The sequence below is a fragment of the Marmota marmota genome, unplaced genomic scaffold (assembly GCF_001458135.2).
Source record: "Marmota marmota marmota unplaced genomic scaffold, marMar, whole genome shotgun sequence".
Lineage (NCBI taxonomy): Eukaryota > Metazoa > Chordata > Mammalia > Rodentia > Sciuridae > Marmota > Marmota marmota.
In genome coordinates this window covers 5,738,753-5,752,168 of record NW_026000142.1, presented here as the reverse complement: position 1 = coordinate 5,752,168, position 13,416 = coordinate 5,738,753, and the positions used below count along the sequence as shown (strand labels likewise).

At 33.1% G+C, this 13,416-nt stretch overlaps 1 pseudogene; it reads left to right on the top strand.

Moving 5' to 3' along the window:
- Positions 1–8,733: 8,733 nt before the first annotated feature.
- LOC125611403 lies at positions 8,734–8,814 on the top strand (annotated as a pseudogene).
- Positions 8,815–13,416: the final 4,602 nt, after the last annotated feature.

The window sequence follows — 13,416 nt, the reverse complement described above, 5'->3', positions numbered from 1 at the left end:
ACTAATTAATTGTTATGCACACTTTGGTTTTCCCTTGAGATTTCTCTTATTTTTGACTTCAGACATGAAACCATCAAAATCAAAATTAAAAAAAATGATAAGTTGCTGAATAGAGATGCCCATTTTGAGGCAACTCCACAAAGAATCAAAGCATTAAATGTATTTCTAGTTAAATGACTTTGGGAAAGCACCACCATTCAGCAATAGAGTGACAGCAACCTTGTAAGGCATAAAGATTTGGGGTGACAACATTGAGAAGAGCATAGCACATGGCTACTATACCCTGACAGTTAAGCTGTGGGTAGCTCCTTATCATGGAGGAAAAGTTAAATAAGAGAATCCCAGTAGATCCCACTGCTTTAGACACAGACAATTCTAGCTACAGGAGAGTTCTATCGTCCTTACAGGCTTAGAATACTGTCTGGCAGAGATGGATGTGCTCCATACTTGATTTACTGAAGAGAAAGCACTTCAAGTGTTTGACCCCCAATTCCCAAAGATCAAGCTGCTATAGCCTTGTGCCATAAGACAATATTTCTCACCCCTTGGGATTCATATGCATTAATCCATACTTGTATAAAAGACTGTAACCTCACGAACCCAAAAAGACGCAACTATACAACTGTCATCTCAGAACCCAAACCTATGCAACAACTTACACAATATGAAAGCAGTGGTCCTGCACAGCAGGGGTGCCACTCTCAAGTCCTGGGGAACTGAGGTGTGTACCCTCTGAAAGTTAGAGATTCCTCCACCTTACACTCACCCAAAACCCCATGCTACCATCAACTATGGTTCTGCCACTGTTGGTACTCTGTAGAGCCTGAGGACAAGCCTCTCATTGTCTATGTATCTGTAGCCCCTATTTCTAATAGTGTTACTTATACAAAGAAGGTCTGAGGACATGTTGCCCACAGTGTACACCCTCTGTGCTACCATTGCTGCCAACAAAGTTCTCCATTTCCAAATATACTTGACACTGAAGGTCCTGAGAGCACACCCTCTAGAATCTGTAACTGCCTGCACTTCCACTCCACTACCAGAGGTCTAATTGCATTAAAAAAAAAAAAAAAGCAATCAATGCTAGTCCCAGCTACTCAGTTTCTGAGATCACATATCCTTAGAAGCTCACATCCACACAAATTCTCCATACTCCTCCTCAGTCACTCACAGTTGACACATGGAGACATTCAGAGACATTTCTGATATTTGTTAATGAAGAATTTACACAAAACTTACATCTCTGTGCCCACTGTTATGGTTTGGATATGAGGTGTTCCCCCAAAAGCTCCTGTATTAATGCAGGAATATTCAGAGGTTTGATTATTAGACCTGTAACCTAACCGGTCCATCCTAGTTCAAATGGACTGACCGGGTGATAACTGCAGGCTGCTGGAGCATGATGGTGGTCAGTCACTGGGGCATGCCCTGGAAGGGTACATATTCCCTGTAGTCCCTTCTCCCCTCAGCAATCTCTTGCTGTTTCCTGACCCTGCCATGAGCTGAGCAGATTTCCTCCATTGCAGCCTTCCCTCATTATGTGCTGCTTTACAATGGACCCAGAGCAATGGAGTTTCTGGACTGAGACCTCTGAAATCATAAGCCCCAAATAAACTTACTTTCTTCTAAGTTGATTTTATCAGGTATTTTAGTAGCATTGATGCATATTTATCACAGCCCTTATAACAGTAGCCAAGATACTATTATTATAATATTGATTCATTAATGGATGAGAGGATTTTAAATTGTGGTATATATACACAATGGTATATTATTCAGCCATAAAAAGTATGGAATCCTGTTGTTGGTGGCAACACGGATGAAATGAAATTTTTTTCTTTTAAATTGATTCTACTTTTTAAGTCAGATATTGAAACACAAATACCACACGTTGTTATTCATCTGTGGGAGGAAGCTAAAAATGTTGATCACATAGAAATATAGATTAAAACAAAGGTCACTATATATAGGAAGGAGAGCAGGGAAGAAACATAGAGGTTAGGTAAAAGTTACCAAAATTATAGTTAGTTGGAGAAACCAATTACAATGTTATTTAGCTCAGTAGAATAACTGTATTATTAGTAATTGATTATTTATTTCATAATAACTAAAGGAAAGGAGTTTGAAGATTCCCAACAGATAGAAGTGATATTATTTGGGAAGCCAGAAGAGCTCCTTATCCTTATTTGATGATTATATATAGAAATTATATTGTAGCCCATAAGTAATCATAAGTATTATATAAACTAAGGTTTTTTATTTATCTATTTGACAAGTATTTCTGAAAATATTAAAATTCTGTCTCATTCAATTAAAATGCATTATTTAAGAAAATTTAATGTTAACAAGCAAATTAATGCCTATGGCCACACTGAAGCATCAGCTAATGTGGCCCCTAAAAAAAAAATCTGGCAGTAGATGTTTATTTTCAAACATTAGCTCCATGACTCTGGGACCCAAAACAGGGTATTTGCTCCTCAATTCCTCTATTTCCTTCGTGTAAAATGAGGATTGCAGAAACACTTTATAGACAGGTTTTTAGGATGAAATGAACTGATATTTCAAAGTGCTTAGAATTCTATGTAACGGATATATACATAGTTGGTACTTTAAAAATGCTTGTTAATAAAATTTTTTGAAGTCTTAAAATATCCTACTCATAGAGGTAATATTGAAAAAATACTTAGGAACCAAAATAAATTAGATACACAATTTACTTTTTTTTAAAAAAATCTATAGATATGAAGCTATATTTAATTTTAAGACCTTCTTGCTATTTCTCTAAGAAGATATGTTTCTCCCTGAAAAAAGAACTATGCTAAAAGTTGTATTTTAATAGTCATTCTCACTCAATATCTCAAGATAGGAAACCTATTTTTAAAAACAATACTCTAAAATTAATATAATAAAAACTGACATTCTAAAATTTAAACTTTTTTGGCAAAATATAAGGACTATCTTTGATCAATAGTTTTGGAACTAAATTCACAAACTTGGGTTTAATATCAAACTTATATTTATTTCCTTCTTATCACAAAATGTGTATTTTCCTCCAGTAATCAACAACTTTCACTGTGGTTTCCATAGGAAATAAAGTAGAAAGCAGACAACCAGTTTGTAAAAATAAAATATTAATTAACTCAATCAAATGCATGATTTTGAATATAACATATTACATTTAGGATCAATACCAGCTTTATTTTATATGATATTTGATGTTAATTACTAAACTCACTGAATTTTAGAAAGAGACATAATCATACATTGATTTGTAAATTTTATTTACAACAGCTTTATTCACTTTTGCTGACTTGTGAATTTTATAGCTCCATAGTTAACAACTTGAAATAGAGTAGGTCATCTTTCAGATACATTTTGTTTGTAGATAAATACATCCTTTGGGGGCTTGCATATTGCAGGAAGCATTTTGTCATGCTAATTTCTATTTCTGTTCTCTATTTGTGATTATCTTCAACAACTTTTTGATTTCCAGCTTGCACTTTGAGAGGAAATGGTCTCTTTCTCTTGAAGAGTACTCCCATCTGATATCTGTCTTACAAGAAAGCAGACGTTTTCAACCAAATCCATTGAGATCCAGTGATAAGATCCTTTTATATGTCATTGGAACTTGTTCTACAGAATGCAATATTAAAGGTTAGGTTTCATTTTGCCTGAGTGGAATTTCTTAACCAGGAAAACATGAGCAAAGACAGCCTGTGGAGATTTGACATGACAACAATTCTCATCTTATTGAAGTACAGCGTGGACTGCATATGTCCATTTATAGCTTATTTGAAAATTTTTAACATTCTTTGAAGCTTTTTAAAGTATACTTCCTAGGGAAACAGTTTTTTTTTAAGCTATGAGGAACTGCTCGCCATTTCTATACTTGCAGATATAACTGCTCAGTATCCTGTTTCCTATTTAAATGGGAAGTCTTCAAATCACATAAAGCTATATGTTACTGATAAATAAAGGAACAGAGATATTCAAAGTCTTTCGCTTAGCTGATCACTATGTATTTCAATACAGACACAATCATTAGTTGAAAAAATTCAGATGTTAATAGAAGAGATAACTTATTCTTCATTTTCATGATTATTACTACATTTAAACTTTCATAGAAACTTTCCAAAGATTCTATTTTCTACAAATATTGTGTGCAGAACCTCTGAGTTAAAGAAAACTGCCAGTAGTATTTTCCTTAGGTTTCTTCTTCTTCTTTATTTTTTAACTTTCTCATATTGTATAATAAATGTTTAAATATAACTCCATATGTCCCCTCACTTAACAGGCGGAGAGATTCTTTTGAATCATCATCTATACTGTATGGTAAGTTGCAGAAAGGAAAGCAGACCAAAGAGCAATTTATGAAGGAAAGCAGAATTCTACTTCTTCCTTGAGAAGTGAAACATTTCAGGGTTCTTTAATAAAAAAAAAATTAGTTGATTTAGAATAAAAAATAACCCTAACCATAAAAAGAGATGCTTTTGAGTGTATACAATATAATGCCAGTAAATTTTGCCAAATATTTTTCATGCATAATCCAACATGTACACAGCTATTGGGAAATAGGGGCATGGCTATGACCATTCCAAAGGGAATTTCTGACAATGTAAAATACATACAAATGCAATTTTAATGTTTTTATTGATGCATCATAGTTGCATATAATAGGAGGCTAATCTCAGCATATTCATACATGCCTTTTATAGAACTTGCTCCATTTTAATCCCCAGCACTTCCACTTTTCTTGGCTTCTCCTTCTCCTTGCTCCCCTTCCTCTCCCTTACTAGTCTTCCTTCTATTCATTTATTATTATTATTATTATTATTATTAGTAGTAGTAGTAGTAGTAGTACCTACAGATAAATATGAAATTGGACTTCACTGTGATATATTCATCCATGCACATAGCTTACTTTGATCCATTTCATCCCACAGTTCCTCCCTTCTCCCTTACCCTAGATTCCCTTTCTCTATTCCACTATTGTCTCTTCTATTTTCCACCCACCAACACACACCAACTTGATTTGTTAAAATTTCTCATTTCTTTCTACCTTTTGTATATGAGAGCAAACATTTGACCTTTGACTTTCTCAGTCTGACATACTTCACTGAGCATGATGTTTGCCAGTTCCATACATTTAATGTCAAATGACATAATTTCATTTTTTTTATGGCTGAGTAAAAGTCCATTGTGAATTGTTGTTCCATATTATTGCTATTAGCTGTGTAAAGACAAAACAAATTGCTGATAATTTCTCATCATAGCATATTATGTTTATTCTAACTTTTCATGTCAAAAGCCTAAGTTGCTAAAAGCTTCTCATCATAGGATGTTCCCCAGTAGCAAGTCTGAAAAAAAGATTACTTGAAGCAAATAATAATTATTAGTAAGTGAGAGATTAAACAGATATTAATTAGAGTCTTTTTATTGCCCACTGTTAATCTGAGTACCAGAAATATAGTTGACAGAAGATGAGAGCAGAGATTCTCAGCATTTAGTGTGCATAAAACCCACAAAGCAACTTGTAAAAACATGGAATTCTGGAAAACAGAGAAAATATGCACCAGGAGGTCTGCAATGGGATCTGGCTGATGCTGGGGTTTCTGGACTCTGGGCCACACTTAAAATGTCACTGGCCAACCATTACTGCTCTCATATTCTGGTGAAATTTTATATATTAATAATATTAGCATACCTTAGAAATATTTGGGGTTCAGTTCTAGACCATAGTAATAAAGCAAATAATGCAATAAAGTGAATCACATAATATATATTTTTTCCAAGCATATACAAAAATTGTTTACAAATGTTGATGTTAATTTGTCATGAGTGCAATAGCACTATGTCTAAAAAACAATGTATATAGCTTATTTATAAAACACTTTATTTCTAAAATTTGCTATCCATTTTCTGAACTGTTAAAACAATAGACTTGGTAAATACAGGCTTGCCATCAACTTTTAATTGTTAAAAAGGCAATATCTGCAAAGTGCAATAAAGTGCTTCAACATATTACATATATTACCTTTATGTAGTCCATAAAATGAGCAAAACACTGTAAGACAAAGATCCATTAATTAACATTGCCACTATATAAATGGAGAAATTTGATTGAATAATGAAGTATTGTCTCTAATACAAACAGCTGGAGACAGCAGAAGCAGGGTTTTAATCTAGATTTATCCTTTAAACAAACACTATACACATTACATTATACTCTGCCACATGTTATATTTATTCAAACAATTTCATGTCAAAAGCCAAAACAAAGTAAAACAAAAAACCCATAGCATTTTGAAGTTTTGAAATGACTGACAAATGTTACTAAAATTAAAAGGTCTGGTATTTTAAAAATCACATCCTATGACATGGTAAATCAAAGAATTCTATATACTTTGCAGATTTAATGTTTAATGTATTTGTGATTATAATTCAAGTTATTTCTTAATTTGGGATGGAAATTTCATTTTAAATATAAGAATGAAAAGAATGTAGATTTTTAGGAATTTTTAAAAATTGCCATTATTCTCACTTGGAGAATAGTTTTAAATGTTTCATTTGAAATAGGAGGATCTATGGGAATAAACAGCTGCTTTCAATCTATTTCAACCTGGTACCTATTACATTTTGAATTGTAATTTCCATAAATGTTGACTGAACTAGCAAATCAAATTAGAGTATATGAGCTTCCCATGGATTACGACCTTCTCACAAGTATTCCTTGGTGAAAGAACATTTAAATTAAACTGAGCTAAATTAACTCAAAATAGTTTGCAATGATATTTATTTCAAAGATGCACTGCTAATATACTGCTTTCTTAATACAAATTCTTTTTGCTTCTTTAAGAATATGATGGCTAAAACACAGGTAACATAAGTATCATGAGGCACAGCAGTTGCTAAAGTAAGGTATTTTTTCATGAATAACAGTAAACAGGCTCATAAAACCCATATAAATTGTCATTTCTCAAGTTTATGATAGCTCTGGGGCTGAGGCAATTAAAACTTGAGTTTTAAGGAAAAATTGTTAAGATATTTTCAACCTGGGGTATACTTACCTAACAGAAACATATTTTAAATTTCCTTTTTAGTTTGTGTGTATCATTGAAGAGTTTATCTTACTTTGCAGTAATCATCTTTATCCACAGTTTGATTTCTACCATTTCAGTTACTATGGTCAACTGTGGCATAAAAATTAATAATAAAGAGAAAATTCCAGAAATAAACAATTTGATAATTTATATATTTTTAATAATTTTTAGAGTATATTGTTATTCTATTGTCAGTTATTATTGTTAGTTTCTTATTTTATCTAATTTACAAATTAAACTTTTTCACAGATATGTATGTATTGGAAAAACAGTACATACAATTATAAGGCTTGGTACCATCTGTGGTTTTAGGCATCCATTGGGGGTCTTGTTTGTTTCCCCCATGTACAATGTGAGGTTACTGTGCCCCACATCATTACACAAGAAAAATGAAAGGCCTCCTTTGTAAATCAATTTGCCTAGCATTCTAAGCTTTTGGATTCCTAGGTGATTTTGGATTGGAAACTAAAACTCATGTATCCCAACTTCCTAGCTGAAGGATTCTGATACCGGAGACAGGAGAGATTAGAGGTCTTTATCCAAGGCCCCACCTCACCTCAATCCTCATAGCTAGTGTAAAACTAAGGACCTCTCTTTCCTCTTGTCCAGTTGTTGTTATTGGACAAGCTGACTTCCCCAAAGTGTAAATAGTAAGACTCCATTTTTCAAAAGATTGTCCAACCATCCAGAGAAGCAGAGACCTCCAAGTTTCACCCAAGTAACCTAAGAAGGGAAAGTCGCTGTTTGAGACCTCATGCATTTACGTGCATCTCATGTGTCTGATTTAAAACATGGGAACAAGCATTTGGTATACGTGCAATAAGCATTATGGGCAAAGACACAGGAATCTGTCAATCATTCCTTGCTTAGTGTAAACAACTCCTGGACAAAGAACTCAGAGTGCATATAAACTCAGACCCCTTCTGAGTATGGGGGCAGATGTCTTTGTTGTGTCCACATTGTTCCCTCATAGCTTATTTTTAGCTAATAAAATCCCATAACTGCTTCTCCTTGTCTTGGTGAATTATTTCATCGCTTAGGCATTGGCCATCACCCAGGTCCCACAACAATATTCTTTGAGCATAAATTAATAATTTTCTTAACTATTTTATGTTTCTTTTGACATCAGAACACAATATTGTGAGGTGTCATTAAGATATTTTTTCATTGGTTATTGGGTCTGGGGATGTAGCTCAGTGGTAGAGCTGCTTGCCTAACCTGCTTGAGGCCCTAAGTTTAATACCCAACACTCAGGCGGGTGGGGGGGGGTTAGTTTTGTTAATTAGAACCACTGCCTTTGTCATTAATAAAATCCTTTTTTTTTTTTTGACGAATTAGTAAGAAACAAACAAACCAAAAAAACTCCCTAAAGGTACTCCAATAAATTGAACCAAACATTTGAAATGTTTAAATTTGAATGACCCTTGAACTTTAAACATTTACCTGACAGTCAACCGACTTCACCTTCCAAATCATGGATCTACTGAAAAGAATATGTTTGAAATTCTTTAAAAATTTCCTTAATTCCATTGTTCATAATTAATTTCCTGTCTCTAGCATGATGGAGTCTCTACTGATATTTTTTCATTGCATAATTTCTAGTCACAATACTAAGTATTTAGAGATATTATAGAAGACTATACTTTCAGGGATCATTTCTATAGTTCGTTACTAGAGATATTCTATTTACCGGTTGAAAAGGAACTTCTCAGGAATATTAATTTGTACTCCTAAGTGGTCTATGAAATTACTTATTTGAAATTATCATATGTGTATTATTTGGAAAAAATAGAATGGCTCATTATAGTTTGAGTAAAATGTCCGTGACATGTCATTTTTTAGTAAATACTCATGATAGACATTTACACTATGTTAAGAGTCTTATAATCAATCATCATTAGGTGATTTGAGAAAGAACTATATTCAAAAACATATATTCCATTGTAACATGTGATTTTCTATTTATTCTCAAAAGTTAGTGCACTTCTATTTTTTGTGACCCCTTATAAATATGCAAACATGCAATGATTTGCCAACCAGTCCTTCAGTGATTGCTGAGCTTCATTGCCTGGGACAAAGACACTTAATCCTATTCAAAGGCTACTTTATCACCCAGTTAGATGCTTTGCCCTCTTAGAGAGTTCACCTCCAGAGCTGATCCCAGGACGTATTATATTCAGAGACAAAAAGGGTTTTTTTTGGTATATTTTGTTTGCATGTCTTCAAAATATTTTATTACTCCTTCAGTTCTGTTCCCCTAATAAATAAATATTAATTTATTCTCTGATTAGTTTCTTGAAGTTTCCAATGCCTTTTTAGTGAGAAAATTAGAGAATTAACAAATAAATATTATTTTATTATGATATTAATATTATATCTCTAATAAATAAATATTAGTTCATTCTCTGGTTAATTTTTTTCAGGTTTCCAATGCATATTTACAGGGAAACTCAGAGAACAAACTAATGTTTGTACCTGTAGTCTCAACATTGCTTCCCTCCTTAACCCAATTTCTTTTCAAATCTTTATGACTTTACTAGGTCATCATTTATACATACAATGATGCACTTTTTAAAAAGAATTTCTACAAAGTGGCTTGCACTCTTCATAAATCACTTCTTCTCGTTAGCTGTTTCATTCCTGGAACCAAAATACCTGACAAGGTCATGTGACTGCATTCCGACAAATAGAAAGCAGGCAGAGGGGTACATAACTACATTAGTCTTCTCATGCTATAACAAGTTTTCCTAGATTAAGCACCAGAAATAACAAAATTTTATTTCTCATAGTTCTTAAGACAATTTGATACCTGAGAAGTGGTTGGATATAACTCTTGTTTGCTGTCTTCTACACATCCACCCTCCCTTTATCTGCCCAAGGTAAAGCAGAACAGCACGGGAGAAGGGTCCAGTAAGTCTGCAGGAAAGATGCATCCTTCCAGGGCATACCTGTAATGACTCACCTCCTCCATTCACTCTCACCTGCCTACAGTTACCATCCAGTCATACTTCAAAGGAGGATGCACTGATTAGGTCATAGTCTCATGTTCTAATCATTCATGTCAAAACATTGCTGCATAAACACAGGAGCTTTTGAGGATATCCAAACCATACCACAACTAAAACTCTTCCTTTATTTGATGCTATGATCTTGCTTCCTGGACACAGTGTTTTCTTAAAAAGGTACCTGTCACACAGGTGTGGTGGTACATGTCTGTTATCTCAGTGACTCAGGAGGCTAAGGTAGGAGGATCATAAATTTGAGGCCATCATGGTAAATTAGTGAGACCTTGTCTCAAAATTAAAAATGAAGAAGACTAGGGATGTAGCTCAATGATAATGTTCCCCTGGGTTCAATCTCTAGTATCAAGACCAACAAAGAAACAAACAAAACTGTAGTTTCAAAATTTTATATTCAGATGTACTCAATGATCTATTGACTAAATCAATATACAACATTACTTACCAAACAATGAACAATTTTAAGGTTTCAGGTTGCCAGTAGTTTATTTTCAGCTATTATAAAGTTAATAATTCTCTGACATGAGTACTTCTCCTTAAAATATACTACATATATAAACATATACATATACATTTCATTCATTCATTTATTGATTTACTTATTTTTTGTGTGATGCTGGGAATTGAACCCAGGGTTTTATACAAGCTAGGCAAAGTGCTCCCTTACAAAGCTACATCCTAAGTCCATGTAAAGTTATTTGTTGACCACATAGAGGTACTGTCACCTGTGTGCTCAGGAATTTTCTAGAATAGAGGTTCACTTCTCTTGAAAGATAAGTACCTTGTTAGAGATTCATGTATGCCATACACACACACACACCACACACACATTCATATATATATGAATATTTATATATATATACATATATATGTATATATATGTGTGTGTGTGAGAATATATATATATATATATATATATATATTATATATATATATATGCATTTACCTCCTTTCATGTAGCAATTATTTGTCTGGTGGGCTAAGGCCAGTACCACTGTTCACCAGCTAGCATAATGGGAATATTGTGTAGTTTTAGCCATTTTATATAAGTGCCACATTCTTGCTCATTGGCAAGGCAAACAGAAGCTCAATGGTGAAAAGAAGCCCTCTGGATGTTTTTTAGGTCAGTCATGAAGAAGGAAAAGTGTAGCTGTAGTTTAAAATGTGTTTAGCCATAGGCCTAATGTGTAAAATGATTAAACAACTGATTTTGACTTTGAAACTGAGTCTAAATTTTATAGGAGAGCACCCTACTCACAATGGCTAGTTATTACATACTTATTGCAACCATATGCTACATAAAAAATTACATTAAAAATACTTAGTTCAATTAATTAAATAAATCTGATTGACTTCTACAGACACACTTCATTGTATGATGACCTAAGTAATGCTATCGGCTCTCCACATACATTCAAGGAATGAATTGATAATCAATGAACAGTGTAAGAAGTAGAATTAAATGTTCAGTGGAAAGTATTGGATTGTAAAATCTTGGCCCTATGTGAAAATTACTGGGACAAGACAAGAAAAACGAGACAAGAAAATTTTATTGATTTTATAGAATATTTACATAGACATTTACATAGAAATTTTATAGAATTGCCTAAGACAACATGGAGTATGGGTACATGTCTTTAGTTTACCTCATGCAAAGGAAAATAACGAACAACACAAGCCCTCTGTAAGTTATTCTTTTAAAATATAGCAAAAGGAAAAGTTGCAATTAAAAATGTTTGTTGGAAGAATCAATGAAAACAAGCATAAAATTATTTGATGTTTTTAATAGGCCTTAGGAAGAAATAAATCTAGAAAATAAATCAGATATATTAGAAAATAAGAGTCTGAAATGAAAGAACAACAAAAATGAGATTTAAAGGTATTATTTCAAGTAGAGAGGACAGGAAAAGCTAAGGTAAGACTGCACATTAAATAAAACACAAACTTTAAAAAAAATTATATAAGAGAATAGATTTGACACCATGGAACGTGACATCATTGACAGGAAAGATCAGGTTGAATCTTTTTCTAAGATCCTAAGAAAAGTACTTGTCTTTTGGTGTCTGGCTAGTTTCATTTAACTCAAGGACCTTCTGTTTCATGTTGTCGCAAATGTCACAATGTCATTCTTTGTTTTATATTTGAATAGACATTTTCTCTCTGTTCATCAGTTGATGTACACTCTGGCTGTTTCCATTTCTTGGATAATGTGAATAAAACTAAAATAAACATATGAGTGCAGATGAATCTTCATCAGACTTATTTTATTTCCTTTGTATACATATCCAGTAGTGACATAATCTCATTCATGAAATCTAAAATAGTTGATCTCACAGAAGCTGAGAGTAGAACGTGGTTTGTAGTGTATGAACGTAGTGGAGGGGAGAAAGATGAGAAGGTGATTAAACAGTAATAAAAATAGAAGAAAGAAATTCTGGGTACTGTTGCACAGTAGTAAACTACAGATAATAATTTTGTATTGTATGTTTTTTTTTTTCATAAAAGCTACATGGACTTTGAATACTTACACCATCAAGAAATGATCAATATTAGAGGAGAGATATGTTTACCCTGACTTGAACATGAACAATGTAGAAATGTATTGAAATATCACATGGTATTCAATAAATATGTACAATTTTTGTGTACCAGTTAAAATAAAAATAAACATAAAGATTTTATAAAGAAATTAGGAAAGGATAATCAGGAAGAATCAGACTCTATAATACATAGGAAAAAGAAAAATAAAGAGTGACTAAATGAATTTCAATGTATCACTTGGTTAGATACAATGTGAATATTTATTTATTTATTTATTTATTTTATTGGTTGTTCAAAACATTACAAAGCTCTTGACATATCATATTTCATACATTTGATTCAAGTGGGTTTTGAACTCCCAATTTTACCCCAAATACAGATTGCAGAATCACGTCGGTTACACATCCACATTTTTACATAATGCCCTATTAGTAACTGTTGTATTCTGCTACCTTTCCAATCCTGTACTATCTCCCCTCCCCTCCCCTCCCATCTTCTCTCTCTACCCCATTTACTGTAATTCATTTCTCTCCTTGTTTATTTTACCATTCCCCTCACAACCTCTTATATGTAATTTTGTATAACAATGAGGGTCTCCCTCCATTACTATGCAATTTCCCTTTTCTCTCCCTTTCCCTCGCACCTCATGTATCTGTTTTATGTTAATCTTTTCTTCCTGCTCTTCCGCCCTGCTTTGTTCTTAGTTGCTCTCATTATATCAAAGAAGACATTTGGTATTTGTTTTTTAGGGATTG